Raw genomic sequence first — 13,039 nt, 5'->3', positions numbered from 1 at the left:
GACACAGCTTTATCTTACACCAGTGTATGTTTTAAATTTGTTAATATGATATTTAAAACATATAGGAATATACCAGTCATTACAACTAACAGATCTCATCTATCCACAGATTTAGCACGTTAACATTTTGCTTCACAATTTGTACTATTTTTCCAGAATTGATATATTAGAAAAAGCTAAAGCCCAACTTGTAATTCTCCTCAATTTGACTCCCTTTTCTTCCCAGAGGAAACCATTATACTCTAGGGGGGTCTCTATCATTTATATCCATTTTGTTAAACCCTACTATTAGATTGACACAAGCTTCTTTATTCATCCCTCTCTTTTATATCCCTCTGGATATAAAAAATTCTTTCTTTTCTGTTTGTGCTCACTCATACAAATATTGACCTCTAGTTAATGATTTATATGCTGATGTATTTCAGGGGAAGTACACTGATGTCTGCAACTTACTCCCAAATGCATTCCCAAAATAGTGATGGATAGAGGGATGGAAATTTTAAACATATATACTTAAGAGTTTATAGATAATCAATATGTCTAATCACTTTTCAAACCAAATAAGGCTTTAGAATATCTTCACACTACAGTTCTTCCTCTAATGTACCACATTGATTTGTTTGTGCCTATAAAATACCTTTTCAAAAATGATCAAAAATTAATAATATATCAGTCTTTTCTACAATACATCTTTGCTTACATCTATATGATTATCAAAATATTTCCAAACCTTCTCATCCTTATTTGGGGAGGAGAGGATTCAGTCACCTCTTACTGATTTCCATGCCTTTTTTTTTTTTGGTGAGAGTCTAGAATTGTTAATTGTCACAGTATTTTTATGAACATTTAAAAAATTTAAATTTCTTCCCATGAATTATACTTTGACTAAGTATAGAATTCTAGGCTGACAAGTATATGTCATCCCCCCTTCAAAGTTATCCTTCTATCATGACTGTGAGACATCTTCAGTAATTCTAATTTTCATTCCTTTGATTGTAATAGATATTTCATCTCTGTCTGCCTTTAAGACTTTTTTTCTGGTTGTGTGAGTTTTGAAGTTTCAGGGCAATATATCTGTATGTAGAATTGTTTTTGATCATCCTGTCAAGAATGTGGTATACTCAGTAATTCTAAAGGCTGAAACCTCTTTTCAATCCAGGAACATTCTGAGTTATTGTATCTTTTACTTTTCTTTATTCTCCTCTTCTAAAAACTCTGTTGTATATATTCTGTAGTATCTTATCTTTCTCATATCTTTACACCCATGGTGAATGTCTAATTATTTACACAGACCTATTTTCAAGTTACTAACATTTACGATTATCTACATCTTTACCAAATTATTTACTTACAACCTCCAGATCATACAGCTCATATGTTTCATAGCAAGATAACAAGATAGGGGTCCTTCTTCAAGTTTGATGCCGGTGGTTCTTTCTCTTTTTTGTATCTATTTAAACTTTTACACGTTTACTTTAATGTCTCCTCTGACTAATTCTATTATTTTTTGTTCTAGGGTGTGAATTCTATTTGTTGAATTTTCTGATCCTTTTTAATTATGACTCCCTACAGGTGACTTGAAATGTCTTAAGGAATCTTCATGGAGGTTGTTATAGACTGACTTGTCTCCTCAAAAATCCATGTGTTGTTGAAACCCTAACACCCAGTGTAGCTGTATTTGGACAAAAGGTCTTTAAAGAGGTCATTAAGGTCAAACAATGTCATCAGGTTGGGATCCTAATTCAATGGAACATGTGTTCTCATCAGAAGAAGAGGAGTTAACAGGAAAATCCATGCAGAGGAAACCCTGGGTGAGGACACAGCAAAGATGAGGCCACCAACACGCCAAGAAGAGCGATCCCACCAGAAACCAGAGCTGCTAACACCTTGATCTTGGACTTCCAGCCTCAAGAACTGCGAGAGAAAATACACACATGCTGTTTAAACCACACAGACTTGGGTCTCCTTCAGGAGCCCCAGTTAGTAGCAACATCCATTGAGTGCCAGTTCACATTCATCTCTTCATTGTTGCCATGGTTTCAGAGTTTATATTAGAATGTTGGTAAGTTCTCAACTTGCCGTTCTCACACCAAATAAGGAATATAAATTTGGAACTCACAAATGTGCTTCAAGTGTTTCACATTGCCTGTTTCTAAAAACTGACTTGTTTTCACTCATGGCTAGTGGTTAGAATTTTGTTTTTGAGGACATAGTAGGATACCTTCCTGTCTCAAAGGTCCTGTGGATAATACACATTCAGTCTCTTTCTGTAAGTAGCTCCCGTCTGAGGGTACTGAAATATAAGACCAAGAAATTAAGGTAAGTTTTCCAGTTCTAACAACTAGAAATTGGGGACCTCTGATTATTAATCTTATCTTGAATTTTTTTTTTTTTCATTTTGCAATCTAAGGAGTCCCTTTCTTGATTTTTTTTTTAAAACTTACTAGGGTATAGTCGCTTCACAATGTTTTGTTAATTCCTGCTATCCAATGAAGTGAACCAGCTATACATATACATATATTCCCTTCTTCGTAAGCCTCTCGCCCACTCACCCCCATTCCACCCCTCTAGGTCACCACAGAGCACTGAGATAAGCTCCCTGTGCTACGCAGAAGGTTCCCAGTAGCTGGCTGTTTTTATAAATGGTAGCATATGTATGTCAATTCCAGTCTCTCGGCTCATCCCACCCCTCCTGCTCCACCATGTCTGCGTGGCCGTTCTCTGCATCTCAAGTTCCGCCCTGCAGATAGGTTCATCTGTACCATTTTTCTAGATTCAATGTATAAAATAAAATGGGCGGAAGACCTAAACAGACACTTCTCCAAATAATACATACAGAGGGCCAAGAGGCACACGAAAAGATGCTCAACAACACTAATTGTTAGAGAAATGCAGATCCAACTACAATGAGGTATCACCTCACACGGTTCAGAATAGCCATCAACAACAAAAAAAATTTCTTGATTTTTGCCATTTCAAAAATACTTCTTTCATGATTTGTTTGGAGTGGAAATAAAACTCTTCTGTGTCAGCTTAATTTCAAATAATGACCTGATGTCTCTTATGTTCTTTGTACATCACCACACCACCTGTCTTGGCCATCATCTCTCCGACTACCTATTATAACATGCAAAATCTAACTTCTCTTTCTCTGCTTGACAACGAGATATTTCAGAGGATCAGTCTCCTCTTCTGATGTTCTTGTTGAACAAACTAGTCTACTTTCAATGTTATAAGAAACTGACTTCTGAAAAGTCCTATTTGACATCTCAATTCCCACATTCCATCAAAAGGCAAATTCTATCCCCTGAGCCTTCCCAGCATTGTCATTTCACAACAGCTACCATCAAACCCCACTTCTGGTGATAGAGCAGCTTCTCAGGATCTAAACTTGCACTATTAATGATTAGCCAGACTACAGGCATGCATCTTATCATCTTTGTTCTTTTCAATTTCTTTTCATTTTTTAAAACAACTAATGCATACTCTTTAGATCTCTTCAGTGGATTTCTTTACCCTATAGAATAAAGTTCAAGATCTTCAGCTTACAAAACCAAATCTTCATGACTAAGCCTTCAACTGGTGATCCAGAATTATTTTGCATAGGGATTCATACCACCACCAAGAACTGCTATTCACTTAAGCCATTTGTAGTGTCTTTCCGTGACTTGGCTCAAACAATTTCCTCACCCTGAAATGATTTCTCCTTGCGCCCTCTCACCCACTTCAGTTCAACATCACTTTCTTAAAACTCTCAGTCTCTTTTCCAGGGAAAGTTGACCACACCCTCCTCTGTATCCCTGCCACAAATACTTACCCTTGGTACTTATTGAAATCTTAAATCCACTGATATAATAACAGGCTTCCCTTCTACTCTGAAACTGAGATCATACAAGACATGGTTTCTCAATCTCAGTGGGATAAGCAATAGAGCAGATAATTGTATGTTGTATGGGTTGTTCTGTGAGTTGTAGGATATTAAGGAGCATTCTTGACTGCTAACTACTAGATATTAGTAGTTGCCACCCTTCACCAGACATGACAACCAAAAACGTCTCCAGACATTGTCAAATGTCTGAGGGATGAGGGGCAGGAGCATAATCATCCCTGGCTGAGAACCAGTGCCTTAAGATAAAAATGACATTTCCAAAGTCCTGGGTTCAAGGTCACCACATGTATTCTAGAAGTATGAGTTGACAGAGTGCATAATGAATAAAAATATTTTAGTAATCAACAGACACACACATACACACACACACACATATATACACATATATACATGTATATTTGACTTGCAAATTATGTTTTTGAGTAATTCAGGGAGCTTAGGTTTAAATAATATTAGTAGGGCATAAGATGGACTATACACAGGCATTTCATAGTTAAGGACCAAATACCAGCTAAGATACACAGTTAAGTAAGAACAATTAGCAATTTTGTGAATTGGCTGCCAGTTCAAATTTATTTTGCCAAGGCTAATGTTTACTTAAGTTGAAATGTCTGACAATTATAAGAGCTTTGATTGCATGAGCTTATGTTTGAATTTCAGCAACTCTGCATTTAAATTGAGGCAATATAATCTCCTGGGCAATTGTCAAAACAAGTAACTATGTTGACAAGGGATCTTGGAAATTAAAGTTAAGTGAGAGTGTGTCTGTGTGTATACACACAATATATATGCATATATATATATTCACATATGTACATATCATATATACATACATAAATACATACATATATATGGGCTTCCCAGGTGGCTCAGTGGTAAAGAATCAGCCTGACAACACAGGAAACTCAGGAGTGGCAGGTTTGATCCCTCTGTTGGGAAGACCCCCTCAAGGAGGAAATGGCAACCCACTCCAGTATTCTTGCCTGGAAAATCCCAAGATCAGAAGCCAGGCGGATTATAGTCGATGGGGTTGCAAAGAGTCATACATGACTTAGCGAATGAGCACATGCTTGCAAATACACACACACGCATATGCATGTACACAGTATGTTCCTCAGCTGTTCTTCCCTTAGACATTTATTTAACAAATATTTAGACAATACTTGGAATGTGCAAAATAATTAAATAAAATAAAAAGATCTTTTTACTTCTACTGTGTGCTCAGTCACTCCACTAGAGGAGATAATTCAAGCATGAAAACAACCTAAATAAGCGGAATCAAAAGGTTAAGAATGTTCAAACGAAAGAGCCAATCTTTCAATTTAGTAAAACCAGGGAAGAAATCATAGACAACATGGCACTGAATTTTGGCCTTGGGGGTAACTATTAATATCAAAAGTGTTTATAATAATCACAATAAAGAAAGGTATTAAATTAACTATCAATTGAATCATTACCTTCATTTGAAACTTTAGTTCTGAAAATTGCAATAATATGCAAAACCATGTGTTCTATACTTGATAACATCAGGAAACATAATTTTGCATTCGTTTTGAGTTACAGAAGACAGGTATAAAATGTATTATATAAGGATCAAAGTCTGGAAGAAAATACATGGCAATATTAATAATTATTTCTGGATTTCAGGATTGACAGGGGCAATATTATTTCTGTTTTTAGATACCTCGATATTTTAAATTTATCTTCCACATTTTTTCCATAGCTCTTTTATTTTTATAAAATAAAAAATATATTAATTTATACATACACATTCCAGTTCAGTTCAGTTGCTCAGTTGTGTCCAACTCTTTGCAACCCCAAGAATTGCAGCACTCCAGGCCTCCCTGTCCAAATCCAACTCCCAGAGTTCACTCAAACTCACATCCATCGAGTTGGTGATGCCATCCAGCCATCTCATCCTCTGTCGTCCCCTTCTCCTGCCCCCAATCCCTCCCAGCATCAGTCTTTTCCAATGAGTCAACTCTTCTCATGAGGTTGGCCAAAGTACTGGAGTTTCAGCTTTAGCATCATTCCTTCCAAAGAAATCCCAGGGCTGATCTCCTTCAGAAGAGACTGGTGGATGTCCTTGCAGTCCAAGGGACTCTCAAAAGTCTTCTCCAACACAACAGTTGAAAAGCATCAATTCTTCAGCACTCAGCTTTCTTCACAGTCCAACTCTCACATCCATACATGACCACTGGAAAAACCATAGCCTTGACTAGATGGACCTTTGTTGGCAAAGTAATGTCTCTGCTCTTTAATATGCTATCTAGGTTGGTCATAACTTTCCTTCTAAGGAGTGTCTTTTAATTTCATGACTGCAGTCACCATCTGCAGTGATTTTGAAGCCCCCAAAAATAAGTCTGACACTGTTTCCACTGTTTCCCCATCTATTTCCCATGAAGTGATGGGACCAGATGCCATGATTTTAGTTTTAAGAATGTTGAGCTTTGAGCCAACATTTTCACTCTCCTCTTTCACTTTCATAAAGAGGCTTTTTAGTTCATCTTCACTTTCTGCCATAAGGGTGGTGCCATCTGCATATCTGAGGTTATTGATATTTCTCGCGGCAATCTTGATTCCAGCTTGTGCTTCCTCCAGTCCAGCATTTCTCATGATGTACTCTGCATAGAAGTTGAATAAGCCATATAACTCAATCAATGTAAGTTCAGATTTCTTCCACTAGAGGTACAGACAAAGACTTTTCAATCTCCAGCATTAAATAAGCAGGGTGACAATATACAGCCTTGAGGTATACCTTTTCCTATTTGGAACCAGTCTGTTGTTCCATGTCCAGTTCTAACTGTTGCTTCCTGACCTGCATACAGGTTTCTCAAGAGGCAGGTCAGGTGGTCTGGTATTCCTATCTCTTGAAGAATTTTCCACAGTTTATTGTGATCCACACAGTCAAAGGCTTTGGCATAGTCAATAAAGCAGAAATAGATGTTTTTCTGGAACTCTCTTGCTTTTTCGATGATCCAGCAGATGTCGGCAATTTGATCTCTGGTTCCTCTGCCTTTTCTAAAACCTGCTTGAACATCTGGAAGTTCATGGTTCACATATTTCTGAAGCCTGGCTTGGAGAATTTTGAGCATTACTTTACTAGCGTGTGAGATGAGTGCAATTGTGCGGTAGTTTGAGCATTCTTTGGCATTGCCTTTCTTTGGGATTGGAATGAAAACTGACATTTTCCAGTCCTGTGGCCACTGCTGAGTTTTCCAAATTTGTTGACATGTTGAGTGCAGCACTTTCACAGCATCATCTTTCAGGATTTGAAGTAGCTCAACTGGAATTCCATTACCTCTACTAGCTTTGTTCGTGGTGATGTTTTCTGAGGCCCACTTGACTTCACATTCCAGAATGTCTGGCTCTAGATGAGTGATCACATCATCGTGATTATCTGGGTCGTGAAGATCTTTTTTGTACAGTTCTTCTGCATATTCTTGCCACCTCTTCTTAATATTTTCTGCTTCTGTTAGGTCCATACCATTTCTGTCCTTTATCGAGCCCATCTTTGCATGAAATGTTCCCTTGGTATCTCTAATTTTCTTGAAGAGATCTCTAGTCTTTCCCATTCTGTTCTTTTCCTCTATTTCTTTGCATTGATCACTGAAGAAGACTTTCTTATCTCTCCTTGCTATTCTTTGGAACTCTGCATTCAGATGCTTATATCTTTCCTTTTCTCCTTTGCTTTTCACTTCTCTTCTTTTCACAGCTATTTGTAAGGCCTCTTCAGACAGCCATTTTGCTTTTTTGCATTTCTTTTCCAAGGGGATGGTCTTCATCCCTGTCTCCTGTACCATGTCACAAACCTCATTCCATAGTTCATCAGGCACTCTATCTATCAGATCTAGTCCCTTAGATCTATTTCTCACATCTACTGTATAATCATAAGGGATTTGATTTAGGTCATACCTGAATGGTCTAGTGGTTTTCCTTAATTTCTTCAATTTAACTCTGAATTTGGCAATAAGGAGTTCATGATCTGAGCCACAATCAGCTCCCAGTCTTGTTTTTGCTGGCTGTATAGAGCTCCTCCATCTTTGGCTGCAAAGAATATAATCAATCTGATTTCAGTGTTGACCATCTGGTGATGTCCATGTGTAGAGTCTTCTCTTGTGTTGTTCGAAGAGATTGTTTGTTATAACCAGTGAGTTCTCTTGGCAAAACTCTATTAGCCTTTGCCCTGCTTCATTCTGTATTCCAAGGCCAAATTTACCTGTTACTCCAGGTGTTTCTTGACTTCCTACTTTTGCATTCTAGTTCCCTGTAATGAAAAGGACATCTTTTTGGGGTGTTAGTTCTAAAAGGTCTTGTAGGTCTTCATAGAACTGTTCACCCTCAGCTTCTTCAGCATTACTGGTTGGGGCATAGGCTTGGATTACCATGATATTGAATGGTTTGCCTTGGAAACAGATAGAGATCATTCTGTCATTTTTGAGATTGCATCCAAGTACTGCATTTCAGACTCTTTTGTTGACCATGATGACTACTCCATTTCTTCTAAGGGATTCCTGCCCACAGTAGTAGATATAATGTTCATCTAAGTTAAATTCACCCATTCCAGTCCATTTTAGTTTGCTGACTCCTAGAATGTCAACATTCACCATATATTCATATTATATTGATAGAAGTTTCCGATTCATCAAGGCGGAAAACACTTTGTCAAATTTTATTTCCATACATGGCTAAATGATTGTAGATTGTGACTTATTAAATTGTGTAAATACAAGAAATCTTAAGTTTGAAATCTCTACATTGAAATTGCCATAGTATTCCCTCTAGCCCTTGATATTTACTTCTTAAAAAGCACTCACTTGCCTATTTGCTAGCCAAGATATCTGGACAAATTGATTAAAAAATTGTATCAGAAGATTAAAAGAACAGTAGGGATGTAGATAAGATATACAAAAGCTTAAATCCCTCCTCTTCCATGCAGGCTTAGGTATAACTGGTGTCTATACTGATATTAGGGCTTCCCTGGTGGCTCAGATGGTAAAGAATCTGCCTGCAATGCAGGAGACCCAGGTTTGATCCCTGGGTTGAGAAAATCCCCTGGAGAAGGAAATGGCAATCCACTCCAGTATTCTTGCCTGGAGAATTTCATGGACAGAGGAGCCTGGTGGGCTACAATCCACAGGATAGCAAAGAACTGGACACAACAATGACTAAAACACACATACTGATATTACTCTTCCCAGGTGGCGCTAGCCATAAAGAACCAGCTTGTCAGTGCGGGAGATATATCAGACATGGGTTCAGTGCCTGGGTTGGGAAGATTCCTTGGAGTAGGAAATGACGACCCATTTCAGAGTTTTTGCCTGGAGAATCCCATGAACAGAGGAGCCTGGAGGGCTACAGTCCATGGGGTTGCAAAGAGTTAGACATGATTGAGTGACTTAGTACACACATACTGATATCACACTTATGGGATGATTCATGTCATTACTATCATATATGGTATTATATGTGGAAATATTCTGCCTTACAAGGGAATTTCTTAAATATTCAGATGAAATAGTTCACTTTTTTAAATTGAACGCTCTTGGGAGCTGAAGGCATGTTTTAGTACTACTTAACAACAAGAATTACCAAATGTACAAATACTGAGTGTCTAGTAAACAGTAGACATCTAATAAATATTTTAAAGAATGTAATCACAGAGGACGGAATGGCTTACTGAAGTGACAAAAGTTAATAAAAGGCAGAAAATTATATTTGGTGGTCTCAATATAATTTGGAATTACAACCGTACCAGCATATCACAGACCTGAATGTATTCCTTTCTCCAGGATTCAGACCTTCTCAAAAAATTTACCCAAGAGGCTTTTAATGTAAAAAAAAAAAAAAAAAAAAGAATCGTTGATTAGTTGAACTCCATCTTTCCAAACACATACCACCCCAGCCTTGAGACCTACATGATTGCTCTTCTTGTTGTACGACCTGAAACCCCCTGATTATCACATTATTTGCCTTTATATGTCCTCAGGTCTCTACTCTAGGGTCTTTTCCTCAGAAAGTTATATTCTGGCTACTCTATTAAAAAACAAAATTAAACATGGCTTCCCTGGGGGTCCAATAGTTAAGAATTCACCTTGCAATGCAGGGGACATGGGTTCAATCCTTTGTGCAGGAAAATCCCACAGGCTGCAGGGCAACTAAGCTGTGTGCCACAAGAGAAGCCATTGCAATAAGAAGCCCTTGCACCGCAACTAGAGAGTGCCCCTGCTCTTTGCAACTAGAGAGAGTCCACGTGCAGCAAGACCCAGCACAGCCAAAAATAAATAACAAACAAAAACACTCTCATTAATCTTTATCCACTTGCCTTTCTTCTTTTTAATAGGAAATGGATGTCCAACAATATCTGGTTCTTTATTTATTTATGACTTAGTTCTTTTCCTAAATTTATGCTACAGATAAATCGAACCATAAAGAAAGCTGAGTACCAAAGAATTGATGCTTTTGAACTGTGGTGTCAGAGAAGACTCTTGAGAGTCTCTCAGACTGCAAGGAGATCCAACCAGTCCATCCTAAAGGAAATCAGTCCTGAATATTCACTGGAAGGACTGATGCTAAAGCTGAAGCTCCGATACTCTGGCCACCTGATGCAACGAAGTGACTCATTTGAAAAGACTCTGATGCTGGGAGGGATTGTGGGCAGGAGGAGAAGGGGACGACAGAAGATGAGATGGCTGGATGCCATCACTGACTCGATGGACATGAGTTTGAACAAACTGCAGGAGACAGTGAAGGACAGGGAAACCTGATGTGCTGCAGTCAATCCATGGGGTTTCAGAGTTGGACACGACTGAGTGAACTGACTGACTAATGCTATAGAAGCCCAGGGCCCTGTCTTTTATACACTGTACATCTCAACCTCTTAGAATACCATCCAATATACAGTTAGCCCTCAACAGATACATGTATTCAGTGATGGAGGAATGAATCAATGCTTAAATTAATACAGTGGGAGCTTCATTAAATCATATTCAGATCTAACGCGTAGATTTTGATGAATCCATATTGACCCCTATATTGACATTCTTTATAATTTTAACTGCATTTCTGTACTGTTCTGTATTTCTACATTATCTATATTTTTTCTTCTTTAAATTTTTAAATGTTTTGGACTACCTATAACTGCAAAAATAATAGCAACAAAAAGCAATCTCTATGTTTTACGTCTTAAATTATTTTTTTCTGAAAATTCCCCTATATAACACTGTCTTAACTTTGGGGAATATTTAATTTTCAAGACATACTTTTGACATTTTTATCTTTCTGGCTAGTATATTCTTATGACCTTGAGCAGAAGTCTTCATGAAATCGTCTGTGTAAAAGAGAAGAAACTACTTTACCTTGCAGGTTTGTTGAAAGTATTTTCTGAGATAATGATTTCATGTAAAGCCCCTAACCTGGTGATTCTCATCTATTATGCCATTATCATGCAGGAAATGTTGCCCTTCACTGCCAAGAACCATTCTTATAGTTAGGAAGGCAGGGACTGCCTGAGGACATGAGATTGAAAGGTAGATTTGCAGGCACCAGTTTTTTCTTTGTTTTTTGTTTGTTTGTTTTTTCCATGCGCTTCTTAGGTTTTACATCTTTATATTATTTCTAAGATTTGGAATCTGTGTGATGACTAGCATTAGAGATAATAACCTTATGACTGAATTATTTCTTATCCTTTAAAATTTTATACTTGTTACCTGAGATTTCCAACGGGTTTTTTACAATAGTCTTGATATTTACTATTCCTTGAATACCTTTGCATACTCTCCCCATGGAGCCTTGGCACCTACTGCTTCCTTTTCTTGGAATGTTCTTCTCGGATGGATAGCCAAATGGCTTGCTCCTTGATGACCTTGTGTTCTATTATCATGTCACTTTAACAATGAGAAAACTTAGCCAACTCTTCCATTTCCCATCCCAACACTTTTTCTCTCTTCCCTTCCCTTCCCTTCTTTTTTTCTGCTTCTCATAAAATCTGAAATATCACAAACATATCTATTTGGTTTTTTTGGCCCAACTTTCACCCATTCACATAACAGACAATAAGCGTCACGTGGATAAAGATTTGGTTCACTGTATGAGACGTTTAAATATCGTTTTCACAGTCTCTATGACAGTGCTAAACACTTAAGAGGTTTTTAATAATTTTTTTTTAATTTTAAAATCTTTAATTCTTACATGCGTTCCCAAACATGAACCCCCACCCACCTCCCTCCCCATAACATCTCTCTGGGTCATCCCCATGCACCAGCCCCAAGCATGCTGTGAGAATATGGAATAAATGCTAGTGATGTACTAAGAATGAAAAACCAAATCTGTGGCAAATGCAAACACCATCACTGCTCTCAGAGAGACTTCAATATGTTGCACAATTAGATATTTGGCAATTACAACATGATGGATTTACAGGCATTGATCCAAATATGCTAAATGACACTATGACCTCTCTAACTGAGGCTATCTTCCCCTAGATGTCAGGACCTGAGCTTTTCACATGAACTAAAGATAAAGGTAAAAAATGTGAGAGAAAGATGGAGAAAATATTAATTTTTTTTTCTTTCTCAGCATTGGTGGGAGAAAAAAGAACCAAACAACCTGGTTAAGGATGCAAGAGGTCATAGATCAATTCATTCATATGCAGGATGGCAGAATATTTAAACTAATGAACAGATGAGCCTGTCAATAAAGAAATATGACAATTAGATACCCACATTTCTCTTGCAAATCAAGACTAAAATGAGCTATAACTTCATACAGTCAGAATGGCCATCATTAAAATGTCTACAAATAATTAATGCTAGAGAGAGTGTGAAGAAAAATGAACCCCCCTACACTGTTCGGAGTCTAGCTTGGTGCAGTCACTATGGAAAAGAGTATACAGGTTCCTCTGAAAACTAAAAATAGAGTTATCATATGATCCAGCAATCCACCCCCTGGGCATATATCTGGAGAAAATTCTAATTCAAAAAGATACAAGCACCCTAACCTTCACTATTTACAATAGCCAAGACATGGAAGCAACCCAAATGTCCATCAAAAGATGAATGGATAAAGAAGATGTGGTCATATAACCTGGCACTGTCAACTTGTCAATCCAATGACTCAGGTCACAAGGAGGGACTTTCAACCATTCTGAAA

Source organism: Capra hircus, chromosome 15 (assembly GCF_001704415.2).
Source record: "Capra hircus breed San Clemente chromosome 15, ASM170441v1, whole genome shotgun sequence".
Lineage (NCBI taxonomy): Eukaryota > Metazoa > Chordata > Mammalia > Artiodactyla > Bovidae > Capra > Capra hircus.
This window is presented reverse-complemented; position numbering follows the sequence as displayed.